General features: G+C 46.6%; 1 protein-coding gene across 1 annotated transcript in view; it reads left to right on the forward strand.

Annotated features, from left to right (window-relative positions):
• SMC1B (structural maintenance of chromosomes 1B) overlaps positions 1 to 13,178 on the forward strand; it is a 2,375,007-nt gene that overhangs the window by 61,331 nt on the left and 2,300,498 nt on the right. The gene's annotated exons all lie outside the window — the stretch shown is intronic.

Raw genomic sequence — 13,178 nt, forward strand, 5'->3', positions numbered from 1 at the left:
GGAATGGAAAATAGGGAGAAGGTCCAGTTAATCTTGATAAACCCAACCTTGCTGCCTCTGCCTCCAGAGCGGGATACATGTTATACCTCTAGCCTTCAACAAGGCTCTGCATCCCACTGTAAAGCTGCCATTTACCAGGTGACAGGGCTTTTAGTGGTGGTTGCTGTTCCTCAGGCTGTTGACCAGCCCGGATTAGTTGAACCTCTTGTTGCTGTAGCACAATCTACGAAGTCTGAAGTTGGCTGAGAGTTCACAAGCACTGCTTCATAGGAAATGGAAAGTTGTCCAATCAACAATTATTAAAAAAAATAATAATACATCCTGCATAGCAAAGACATTCTATAACATTTTGGGGACTGTATTCCTGATTTGTAAGGTGCTGACCGTTTTAAGTTTCAACTATGCTTCATAGTTTTAATTGATCTTTTTACATACTTGCTTAGTCACTTTCTTCCTTAAAGTTATGACATTGATTAGACATTGAGTTTGGTGTGTTTTACTGTCTTTCTGCACTGTTCCAACCATAAACACCTCCTAGATAATGTTGCCAGATCATCATCTTGGCTATCTTTGGACAGAGTCAGGTGCCCAAAGGAATTAACTTGATTAGCAAATTGGGGTGCAAGAGGTACTGATGCGCTGGGTCACCAGTTATTTTGGTAAGCAGTACTCGCAGGTGATACTGGCAGTAAGCACTAAGTGTGCCAGGACCCCAAGTAAAGATTTCACAGTAGCTAACAGAGAGGCTGAGTGTTGAAACCACTTGTCTGAGGAGCCTTTCACCACTCTGGGGCATCTGTTCAAATAGTACAGACTGGGTGTGTGCAACCTCTATATTCCCTAAGTAATGTATTTAATTTGACTCGCACTGTGAGAAAAGACCTCTTTTTGACATGATTAGCCTCCACTTTTTCCCTGGTATGTGATGTAGCCTAGAAGCTGTTAGTGCCCAGGGCTTCTGCTAACCAGGTTCCCTGGGTCAGAGCTCTTTCCCTAAACTGTTGTGATGCACTGACACAATTGGAGGCACCCTTAGCTGCCACTATAAGTCCCTACTAAATGGTACTTGGGTATCCAGGGCAGAAGGTACTAAGGGTAGGCCCCTGAGGGCAGCAGCTCTGATTGTGCCACCCTCTAGGGCCATACATCCAGTTGCGGCCAATATACCATTGCAGGCTGAGTGCACTGGTGCAAACCTAAAACACAAACTCGACCTGGCACACTGCCTATGTGCTCTGTCCACTATACCCTGCATGCACTATGGGTAAGACATCCCTCTGGCAGGCCTTTCAATCCTAAGGGAGTGTCCACTATAGTGTAGGTGAGTGGATAGCTGCATGAGCAATATGCGGAGTTTGCAGAGTTTTACCCGCTCTGCTTAGAGCAGAATGGAGTTTTGTCCTTATTCGTGCTTAAGTGGGCGAGCGAGGAAAATCGCCACCTCCCAGCGAGATTTCTCAATGCAGGCGGTCATGGATGGATGATACCACTGCATTGAGAAATCATTTGCTCGCGTTGAGGAAGCTGCTGCTCGAGTAGAAGATCTACTTGAGGGGCAGAAAAGAAGCAGAGTTGTCTTGCGCTGCGTGTCATGCTGTTTGGACTTTTCAATCACCCAGTGCTGAAACTCACCGAGAACGGTGTGAGCTAACGCACTCTGACCCTTGCGGAAATACACGTATTGCGGCAGAGTTTGGTGTTCACTTCGCAGAGTTCTGCCTAGTACTTGCCAGACCTGGGACATAGTGAGTGAACAGAGCAGTCCATTTTAATACATGTGCTTGACACTGGTCAACACACAGTTTCACAGCTACATGATGGCCACTCTGAAACCTGTGTTGTTTGGTATCAAACAACTCAGAATGATAAAACCACACTGGTATCAGTGTTGGATTTATTATAAAATGTACCCAGTGGTCACCTTAGAGGTGCCCCCTGCAAAAGCTAGCTACCCTGGAATGGCTGCTGACTGGTCCTGACCGGCCTGCCACCGCTAGACACAAATCTGCACCCTTTAGGTGAGGGCCTCTGCCCTCTGAGATGCAGGACAAAACCCTTCCTGGGTGGAGGTGCTAACGCCCCCTCCCTCAGGAATGTGCACTGCCCTGTTGGTGAGCTTCAAAGGGCTTACCACATTTGAAACTCTACCTCCATGCTTGCTGCTAGCAGCAGATGGCCGCCCCTGTTGCAAACCCCCACTTCTGGCAGGAGCAATGGCAGGCATCTCAAAGGACAGGAGGAGTGGCCCTATCTAGCATGCACCACCCCTAAGGTGTTGCATGCGAGTTACTCTGCATTTAATTTTCCTGCATCTTGAATGGAAGGAAAATAGACAATCGGTGTAGGGAAGTGACCTCTGCCCACAGGAAGTGGTCACTTAGTGGGTGTAGCCATCCTAAGGTAGATGACCCATTGGTCACTACCAGGTTCCACCTAAAACGCCCATTAAAGATAGTATTCAGTGGGCATCCCTAGACCAAGAAATCGGATTTGACTGACAGAAGACGACCAGCAACAAGAAAATCTAGAGGAATGAAAACTGTGGACTTGCTGCACAAAGAAATGGTGCCAACTCCTGCCTGCTGCACCCAGGACACGACAGTTGCCGCTGAGAAGCTGCTGGACACCTGGAAAAACTCTAAAGAACCCCAAGGACTTCCAAGATTCGCAAATTGCCAGAGAACGTCCTCCAAAATGAAGGTACCACTCTAAATCCACAAGCAACCAACAAACCAGTGAGGTCCATTTCACTGATCGGATGCTCACTCTGGAACCAGACTCCGCAGCCGGACCTAACTTCAAACTGGTGACCACAAGGACAAACCATGCCAGTGTGCCATGTTTGGTGATGCTGAGCCTTCTATCGGCTGAATGGCACCAATACCCTTGGTATTGGTCACCTAGCTTCGGACATCATAAAAAAACACCCCACCTGGGCCTGTAAAAGGACCAGGAGGTTGCCCCAGTCGAGGTACTTCAGTAATAACCCAGTCCTCCTACCAGAGTGTCCCTGTTGTCCTGCAGTTAACCCTTGAACCGATCTACCTCCTGCTTCTGAGGGCACCCTTGCGCATAGCTACTGGCTCACCGATTTGCTCTGCATCGAAGGTCCAGCTATGTTCTAAGTGTCCCCACTCCTTGCAACCTCTACACTCCAAAGGGACCCCCAGGATTTACCTATAAACTTGCTTGTGCTGTGCTTTTCCAAGTGGTCACTCGCAGTGGCCCTGCACCAGCTCCAGAGACCTTTTCTCGCTGCTCCCGCTGGAACCGGGAGCCGTCTGAACTTCTTCAGCTGGCACAGTATGCCCACGGATGATCTCGACCAACCTGCAAAAGAAGAACTTAGTAAACCTACTGTGAGATTTTTACATATCTTGAAAAGTACTTTACCAATTGTGGTGATCTTGGTCTTAAAAAGTACATACAAATCTTAAGTACTTTTATAAATTGGTCTCGAGTTATTCCTTTTAGTGTGTGAGTTGCAAGATTGATACTGTGAGTACACCAAATGTTTTGCACTTCTCCAAGGCTGGCCTAACTGGTCGACCGAGCTACCATAAAAATTAGAGCATTAGGTGGTTTAGTTTTTACCCCTGTAAACCAACATGTGGTTGCCTGGACCCTCTGCACAGTGTGCCTAGCTTTGCACACTATTTAGAGGGCTTGCCTCCTACTCACCCCACACCAAAATACAATTCTCCCACTTTACTGCCACTGACATTCTTACAGGCAATTTGGGTACCTGCATACCTTTTTCCTGCTTGTCTGTGTGTCATGTCTGAGACTGCATAATGTTTATATGGAACTTGCTATTTGCTAAAGCCTGCTGCTGTCCATGTACACCATTCTTTGGTGAGTTATTGTTTCCCATGATTTCTTCTAAAGCACACCTTCAAGGGTGTGACTGTGGAATAGTGAAAGCTCCTTCAGGGGTCAGACACAACCTAGTATGGTTTAGAAGATAGATCTGCATTCCTTCACCCCATATGTTCATTATGATTAATTGTGGAAGATTTCTCTACCCTCTTTGAGGTCTGTATAAGACCACAACCTGGCTGCCAGTTATCGGCCACAGTTTTGGCCCCTGCTCTGGCATTGCTGGACCCATCTGTAAGGCATGTCCTGTGGTCAGTACATAGGTGTAGTTATCAGGGAATGGTCATTTCATTGTATGATTTCAAGCTGTACTGGCAACAGGGTACCTCGTTGATTCTAAACAAATTTGAATTTCATAAGACTGACATCGCCCAAGTTTTCTCTAACAGCATCTCTTCGTACATCCACTTCTCATCAGCCGCTCCAATTTGATTTCTCTGAAGGATGCTGTTCTGCATATTTTACAGTGTCTTTATGGGGCAGCTGCTCTAGCGGCCCATCACTGTGCCTCTTAGGGAGTCCGTCACTTCTCTCTATCCCCTGGTTTCCTGCCTCTAATAGGTTGGTGTGCTTAGGACCCCCTCTTCTCTCTGTCTTGGATGTGAAGGGTTACCTCACTAAACTAGTCTTCCTTCTGGCCTTTTAGGACCCTCTCTTGTTGGTCATGCCGGCGTGCACTCTCAGGCTAGGCTTACTATGACTGAGCATATCAGGAGACACAGTCGATGTAGGGAAGGTGAATGTAGTTGCTGGAACTGAAGGATGTTTCAGGATTGTGGCAAGGCCTCAGGTCTATCATACGACTCCACTAGATTTAAAGTGAACTAGGCGAAAAGCTGCTGATGACAAGCTCCCCTACCAAGTGCGTCCTTGAAGTATCTGTTTTTCTGTATCCCCAAGAATCTTGCATATATGGGTAAACCGAGAATAGATTACATGATAGTAGACAACATGAAACTTGTCCTACAGAACCATAAACAAATTTGTACAGTGGTTAGAGATGTATTCCTTGCTTTAGATAGAAGTTAAACCTAGTGGTTATTGTAGGACGCTGACTCCGTATATACTATTCCAAAATGAGATATATTGTGCACAGAGTCCAGGGGTTCCCCAGAGGCTTAATAGCGGCTAAAGTAGATAATAATTTTTATCTCTTTTGTGGTAATGTGGTCGAGCAGTTAGGCTTAGCAGAGGTTAGTGCAAAGCATGTGTTGTACACACACAGTCAAGAAATGAGGCACACATTCAATGACTAACTGCTGGCCAATATATTTATATAGCAAAAATATATTTTGTTACTTTACTACTAGAACCAAAAGGTCTTTGTTGCAGGTAAGTGCAGTTGTAAGTATCGTATCAGACATATGTTTAAAATGTACTTTTGGTATTGCAGGTAAAGCAGTTTACAACTAACACTTCAATTTTAAAAGTTGACACAGTGCAATTTTTCATAGGAATCAATAGAGTCTTCGATGAGAAAAACTGTTCACACATTTAACAAGTAAGTACTCGACTTACGATCCCAGTATTTGGGGGGGGGGTTATGATGTCCACAGGTCAAAGTTCAAGGTGACCCCAAAAGTGCACCCCCAGCAACATTGGGCTGGCTGGCTGGGTACAGAGGTCCAGGTTGGTGTCAGGTTTTCAATGGAACCTTATGAGGCCTGGGGGTGCTAGTTAGAAAACAGATTTCACTTAAGTATCCGCTGTTTCAGGACACAGGCCTAGGGGGTTTAGGTTGGCAACAAGGGTGCGGCACAGGTCAACACCAAACACACACCCTCACAGAGGCGGCCAGGTGCATGGTGCAAACCCAGTACTGGGCACACAATGCTTTTCGATAACGGGACAAGGGGGTCACAAAAAATGCTGCAGGCTGGTTCCAGGGGGTCGGTTCTGGAAAACCAAAGGCTGGACAAGTAGGAGAGTTGCCCACTAGACGTTGCTGGACCGTCGGTTGGATTCCCCAAGGCCATGGGCCTGGAGGTGCAGGGGTACCTTTTGGGCGTCTGGAATCTGTCTGATCTGGTCGCGGTCCGGGCGTGTTCTGGATTCAGGCTGGAAGTGTTGTCGTGCTGGCCAGGAGGGGTCAACCCATGGTGGACTCGAGGTCTGAATCACCTGGGGTCCTTATCTGGACCAGTGGGTCACCTGGGATCAGGCTGTGGGCGTCTGGTGCAGAGTGGGCAGGGCTCTCGGATCCAGGGCGTTTCTGGAGTCCTTTGGTGGGTTTCTTCTGGACATGGCCGCTGTCCTTGGGAGTTCTTGATACTCTGCTGGGCAGACAGTTCTCTGGGGGTTTCCAGAGGTCGCTGGTCATGCAGGATCCTTCGCGTTTTTTTTACAAGGGGTCTTGAAGCTGCAGACAGGCTGGTAGGGCTGGGGCCAAGTCAGTTGTCTTCTGGAGTCTTCACTGTTGGGGTTGGCTTTGCAGTTCTCCTCCTTTCTTGAGGTCACCAGGAATCTGGTGAGTAAGGTTCTGGGGTCTTACAGAGGGCAGTAGGCAATGGCTACTATCCATGAGGGTGGCTACACCCTTATTGTGCCCACTCCCTTTGGGAAGGGGGGCACCTTCCTATCCCTGTTGTTCCCTCTTCTCCAAAACAAGACGGAGGATTCTACAAGGAGGGGGGCACTTCAGCTCTGGACACCTTAGTGGTCCTAACTGCAGTGGTCACTCCTCCTTGTTTTACTTAATATTCTCGCCGGACCTGCTACCAGTAGTGGGGCTTGGTCTGGGGTGCGGGAGCTCCACTAGCTGGAGTTCGCTGGGGGCATTGTAACAGTAGGCCTGAGCCTTTGAGGCTCACTGCCAAGTGTTACAGTTCCTGCAGGTGGGAGGAGTGAACCAGAGAGCACAAAGCATCTCACCCCATGGGGGTTAGAAACTTGTCTGTTAGTGGCAGGTTGGCACAGACTAGTCAGCCTTACACTAAAGGATTGGGTAAAATATAGGGGATATCTTCTAAGATGCCCTCTGTGTGCATTTTACAATAAATCCAACACTGGCATCAGTGAAGCCATTGTGGACCTCATAATGACAAACTCTCAGCCCATGTACTTAATGTGGCCACACTGCACTTAGACACTGCAAGGGCATATTGCTCATGCAGCTGTGCCCTCGCCTGTGGTATAGTGCACCCTGCTTTAGGGCTGTAAGGCCTGCTAGGGGGTAACTTACCTATGCCGCAAGCAGTGGTTGGGGGGCATAGCACACTGGAAGGGATGCCATGTCGACTTTACCTTTTTCTCACCATCAACACACACAATCTGCAATGGTAGTGTGCATGTGTTTGGTTAGGGGTCCCTTAGGCTGGCATAATACATGCTGCAGCCCTTAGGGACCCTCCCTGGCCACAGAACCCTTGGCACCACTGGTACCTTTTACAAAGTATTTGCTGTGTGCCAGGGGTGTGCCAATTGTGAAAGCAATGGTACAATTTAGGGAAAGAACACTGGTGCTGGGGGCTGGTTAGCAGGATCCCAGCACACACTCAGTCAAGTTAGCACCAATACCAGGCAAAAAGTGAGTGTGTGTGTATATGTATAGGGGGCTAGGAGGGGGGTAATCATGCCAAAAAGGGGCACTTTACCACAGTTATTACACCACGATTCAGTATATGTTTGGAATACTGCCTCTTTAGATAACCACAAATATTCGTAAGACGTTTACTCACACACCAAACCACGTATTTGACCAGGCTTGAGAGCTAGGGTCAAAGCCTCCAAAACTTTGCACAGCAGTAATATGTTTGATACCATGCCTGCCTAGCATGGATACATACTACGGAGCACATCAGCTTTCTTGTTTTGCATACCAACGAGCAAAATCATCTCGTAGCCCACAAATCACATACTACACTCTAAGCTGATTAAGTTGCATTCTAAACGCCGATGATTGAAACTGTGCATGTGTTTTCATGCGGTCACTCTTTCAAAAATAATTGTAAACCAAAAGCTGTCTCCTGACAATTCTCAAGAGATATATTCAACTGAAACACTGCCTGCAGAGCTACCGGGTTAGGGGAGGGAATGGGAGTGGACGGAGAGTTGAGATGTGGCGACCTTCACCGCCCTATCCTTGCTGATCTCATCAGTCTTTGAGGAAGTGGACAACCGGACCTGCCTTCTCCCATGATAGCGGCTCCCTTCACACAATTCACACATTGAAGAACCAGTGTCACAAGGTGACAGTGAAGGAGAGCTGGACACACTTGCACTGAGTGGTTTCCATGTTGTGTTTGGAGACTCTAAGCTCGCGGTACTCATAGTACGGCCCAGGGCCCAGCAGGTCTTCCTCAGTGGCCCGCTTATCGGCGCATCCACAAGAGACTGACGAGGGTCCCTAAACACACGAGGGCCGCTAGTGCAGGCGCTCCTGCTCCAGGGGCTCTCTTCTCTGTTTACTGCCACGCCTCTGTAACGTCATGGGCCTGGCAGTGGCTGGAAGCAAAGGCCCTTAAAAAGTCAACATTCACAACTAACTTTTACGGGGCCTTTTGGTAAGATTCCTGCTACCTTCGCCGCCTGCACCGGTACTCTGTTCTGACACCGTCTCCACCCGCAACCTGCTCCTCACACGCAGTCACTAACTGGACAACGGAGTTGCCAGCATCTCTGCCCCATGCATCGACTATCATAGCTAGGCAAGACAGACAGTCAGGCTTGCGCTCTCACTTTTTATCATAATGTTCCTTTGTTGAAATCTTGCTCCATTTTCCCTTTACGGGCCCCACTAGCGTGCTAATGAGGAGCACTGGCTCGGTGAATATGCCGGCTACTCTTGCATCTTATGGCGCCCCTCCATATTTTTTTTCTTCGATCCGAGTTCTTTAATTAGGCTGCCAACAGATCACCCTGCTGTTTCAACTGGCTGCTGCTCCTACACTTTCCAGCGCGCCCAGACAGGTGTTGGCACCAGAACGGTAAGGCGAGAGAGGCCTAATTGGTATATGCTAAAACCAAAAAAAAAAAAAAAAAAAGGAAACTGGTTGTGTGAAAGTGTGGGAACAACCTCTGCACCTCACGTGGAGAGCTGAATTAAAACAGCAACCCTGCTGTCACAAATTCACACCTTGGAGGCGCTGCAGGCATGGAAGCGAAACATTTGGGAGCCTTTTGCCAGAGTAATAAGTAAGTTGCCCCCCTGCCAGAATGCTTCCTTTCCACAGTAGTGTTTTATAATGATGATGGGATCTTTAGCATTGGCACACGGAGTGAAAAACTGACCATTTACTCATGTTTTGAGCAGGGGAAATCCAATGCTAGCATTTGAGTAGAAGTTGCGACAGATTCCTTCGTTCTATTTTGATTATAGACTTGCTGCCTCTTGTGGCTAAAGTGCACAGTTGGGAATATTTTATACAGCCCTAAGATACTTTCATTGCTTTAGATATGTATTTCACAGGTTAGGACCGGTTTTTATATAGCAGAAAAGTTTATCCACTATTGGCCATTTTCCTTGGAGTTTGTTTTGTGCTAAACCTCTCACAGGATCCACTTTTATTTTGGTTCCTAGGCCTATTTTCTATCCCAGCCCGGCCCTGTTTTAGAGTACCTAATTCATCTCAGTGTCATCCTGATCAGTTCATGTCCCCCTTTCTGCTTTTCTCTTTCTTGGGCTGGAACAGAGTCTAATGATGAAAAGCAAGTGCCAGTCCTCAAACATGAGTTCTGCTATCCACCACCTGCACAAATTAAGCACTGGTTAATTGGTTGCAAAATGGGGGAAAAGGCTGGGCACTTACCAAGAATAGAAAAACAAGGAGTACAAAAAAGCCCTCCACCTCCTCACCAAAGACCTGCATGGCACAACTCGCCTCATCTCCTTCTCAGCTAGCCACTGAACACACCACACCTGCTCACTGTGCTCTGCAACTCACCTTCTAGCTACACACAAACCCAGTTTCCTACCCTGGCACAACCATTACCCCCAACTGTTAAGACTTTTTGGTTGCTCAGCTTTCATAGACTGTGAGCTTCATAGAACTCTATAATGGAACACCTACCCCGGTAACTGATGTAGAGCACTTTGTTACTGGTAGAGTTTGAAAGATCCCTAAACACCCACTTTTTTGCACTTGAGAAACCACATGTAAACCCAAGTGCCTCAATCATTTGCCCCCTGACTCTCTCTTACCTCCGCAAACCAAACCTAGGCAACCCTGAACTGACCCTCCATTGTAGATATGAAAGTTGCTGTAAATGTAAGAGTATTGTATAGAGTATTGTATGGAGTATGAGTTGCCACCTCACTACTCAACCATCACATGCCACCTCCTTTTCTGAATATAATTTGCCCAAGAGAAATTATGGTCTGAATCGCTGTATTAAAAGGTCAGCTTTTGTGACTACCTTGTATTCATAAATCAGGAAATTTGCAGTCCAGGCAGATTTCAGGCGATGGGGGGCCTCTGCAAATCAGACAGAAATGAACAAGCGGGGATAAGGCTGGAGCAAGATGAGAATGGCACTGCTGTTTGCATAACCTTAATTAGGGCTCACAGTTTTCAGTTGCTGAAGGAAATAGTATTTATTAGGGGAACTTACATATGTCGCATTAGAAATATTCACCAGGACCCATGAAACATGAGAAGGCTTTTAGGGACTCTTCAACATCAGGTCACTTGTGCCCAACATGAGAAAGGGTCTAAAGAAGTGGCCAAGTGGAGAACATTAATCAAACTGATGCCTGGAAAGGTGCAAGCCTAATTGCAAAAAATCCCCCTTATAACATGCTTTTCTGGAAATGGACCAAGGCCAGCATGTTTTAACAGTTACATGTTTACTCATTATGTTCATGGTTCTCTTTTTATACACCACTTTGGATGTTTAAACAAAACATTACTTTGGTGTTGCTCACAGAGGTCTGTAGCAAGAGGTGCTGTCGGTCCATCTGTCGTGAGGCGGAGTCAGTCCATCTGTTATTGAGCAAAATCTGATTCCTGATCCTTGTTACTTATTGCACAGTAACTCTCCCACAAGAGAGCTCTGCAGTGGCCTACAGTCCAGTTACCAAGCCTTGCGAATGAACCTGGTCCATATAGAGTGAACACAGGTCGTTCCAGACAGCATGGGAAGAACAGTACTTGTTTGTTGAATGGCCAAAAGAGAAAGCCACCTGTTTGCTTTGCAAAGAGAAAGTGAATGTCTTAAGAGGTATAACCTCGAGCAGCACTGAAAAACAGGACGCTCAGGATATACTGAGAACTTCCCATTGCACTCAAAACTTCGTTCGGCAAAATTGGCAGTGTTAAAGCAATTGTTTCTTTCCCAGCAGAAGCTCTTCGTTTGCCAGATTAAGGAATCTGAGACTGTTACAGAAATCATCATTCAAAATATGCTACTTGCTTGCCAAACACAAGCCATTCATGGAGTCGGAGCTGGTGAAGAAATGTTTCCTTTCAGGAGCCAAAACTTTGTTTGACAAGTATAGCAACAGAGCAAGTATTGTAAGAGAAATCGGCACATTACAGCCATTGGATCCCACGTGTATACAGAATAGAAGCAATGGGTGAAAATGTCCAGGAGCAGGTGATCAAAGCAGTCCGAGAGTCACTGTTCTTCAGAATTGCCATGGATTAGTCCACAGATAGAGGCAATGTGGCCCAGTTATTAGTTTGGGTAAGGTATTTGAACAAGTCACTTTGAAACACATCACATACATACCATTGAACACTCTTGTCAGCATCACAACAGATGAGACTTCTACCTTGGCTGGGGCTTTGTATCTCTGTTTAAAAAGAAGCTCACCGGATAGACTACCACTGCATTATTCACCGACTGGTTTTGTGTGCAAATTTAGGGCACAGAGAACTGAATGACGTCCTAATATTTGCAGTGAAAATTGTTAATTTTAATTGTGCCAAAGCCCTTAACCATAGACTTTTTAAAGCTCTGCTGCAGGATTCCAACGCTGAATATACAGACCTCTTGATGCAACCTGAAGTGCGATGGCTAAGCAAAGGGGAAGTTCTGGAGCGGTTCATTGCTTTGCTCCGTGAAATTGAACACTTTTTAAACAGTAGAGGTCAATCATTCCCAGAACTAAAGGATGCGAAATGGCTTATAATGCTCCATTTTCTTTAAATCTATTGGCACTCTTCAATGCTCTTAATTGGATGCTACAAGGCAAAACAGCTTGTGTGCTTCATGATGAATGGTATTTACTCATTTGTAAGCAAGCTTGCACTATTCAAAGAGCACCTGGATGTTGTTGACTTCAACCACTTCCCAAAACTGTTGGCTGTGACTCAGAGGTTTCCAAATGCACAAGAATTGCTGCCAACGCCAAACCTTAGTGCATGTCTTGAGGAAATTTCTGGGGAGATGAAAAGGCGATTTTCTAAATTCGGAGCCCTCACCCCTCTGTTCAGCCTGGTTGAAAACCCCTGTATGGCGAGTGCACAAAATCTTTATGTTGAACTTATTGGCATGAAAAAGGCGCAAACACAAATGGAGCTGATAACCATGCAACACAACTCAGCTCTCAAAGCATCTTTATTTGGTAGGGCAGGTATCCGAAGAATTGTGAAACATTATGCCTTCTGACAATTTCCTGTTCTTTGTACAGTGGCTTAGGAAATAGTTTGTATGTTTGGGTCAATATATGTGTGTGCAAGTTTGTTTTCTACAATGGGACTGTTGAAGAGTAAACTCAGAAATAAGCTCACAGACTTACATCTGGATCAGCTCTTAAGGCTTGTTTTCTGATGGATACAACTATCTGTGGATTCCTCACCTAATGAATACTCCCATGGCGCCAGCATTAGACGGAAATCTTCTTCCTAGTCTCTGCACGTCGACGAGGACGTCACTCTAGCCCACGCGACGCCGTCTGACGTCATACAGGGAATAAGAGGTCCTCGACGACGTGCCGACGTCCGTTCCCTTTTTTCCGTGCATTCGAAACGGTTATCTTCGAGGGAGCAACTGTTACTTTCGTAGTTACAGTGTATTTTTTGCTGCGTAGTCCTTCGCTGCAGTAATAATGTCGCAGAGAAAGTCGGGTTTTAAGCCTTGTCGTGAGTGTGGGGGCAAGATGTCAGTTACGGATCCTCACTCCGACTGTCTTTGGTGTTTAAGCTCCGACCACAACGTCTCGACTTGCGATTCATGTCAGCACATGAATCCAAAGGCCCTCAAGGAACGTGAGGCGAAGTTGTTTATGGCGAAGTCGAAGAAAGAAAAACATCATAAGAAGTCTTCTTCGCCAAGGCATCGGCGTCATCGAGACTCCCGGCGCCGTAGAGAATCACGGCGCCATTCGAGCAAGGAGACTCGTTCCAGGTCTTCGGATC

The sequence above is a fragment of the Pleurodeles waltl genome, chromosome 4_1 (assembly GCF_031143425.1).
Source record: "Pleurodeles waltl isolate 20211129_DDA chromosome 4_1, aPleWal1.hap1.20221129, whole genome shotgun sequence".
Classification (NCBI taxonomy): Eukaryota; Metazoa; Chordata; class Amphibia; order Caudata; family Salamandridae; genus Pleurodeles; species Pleurodeles waltl.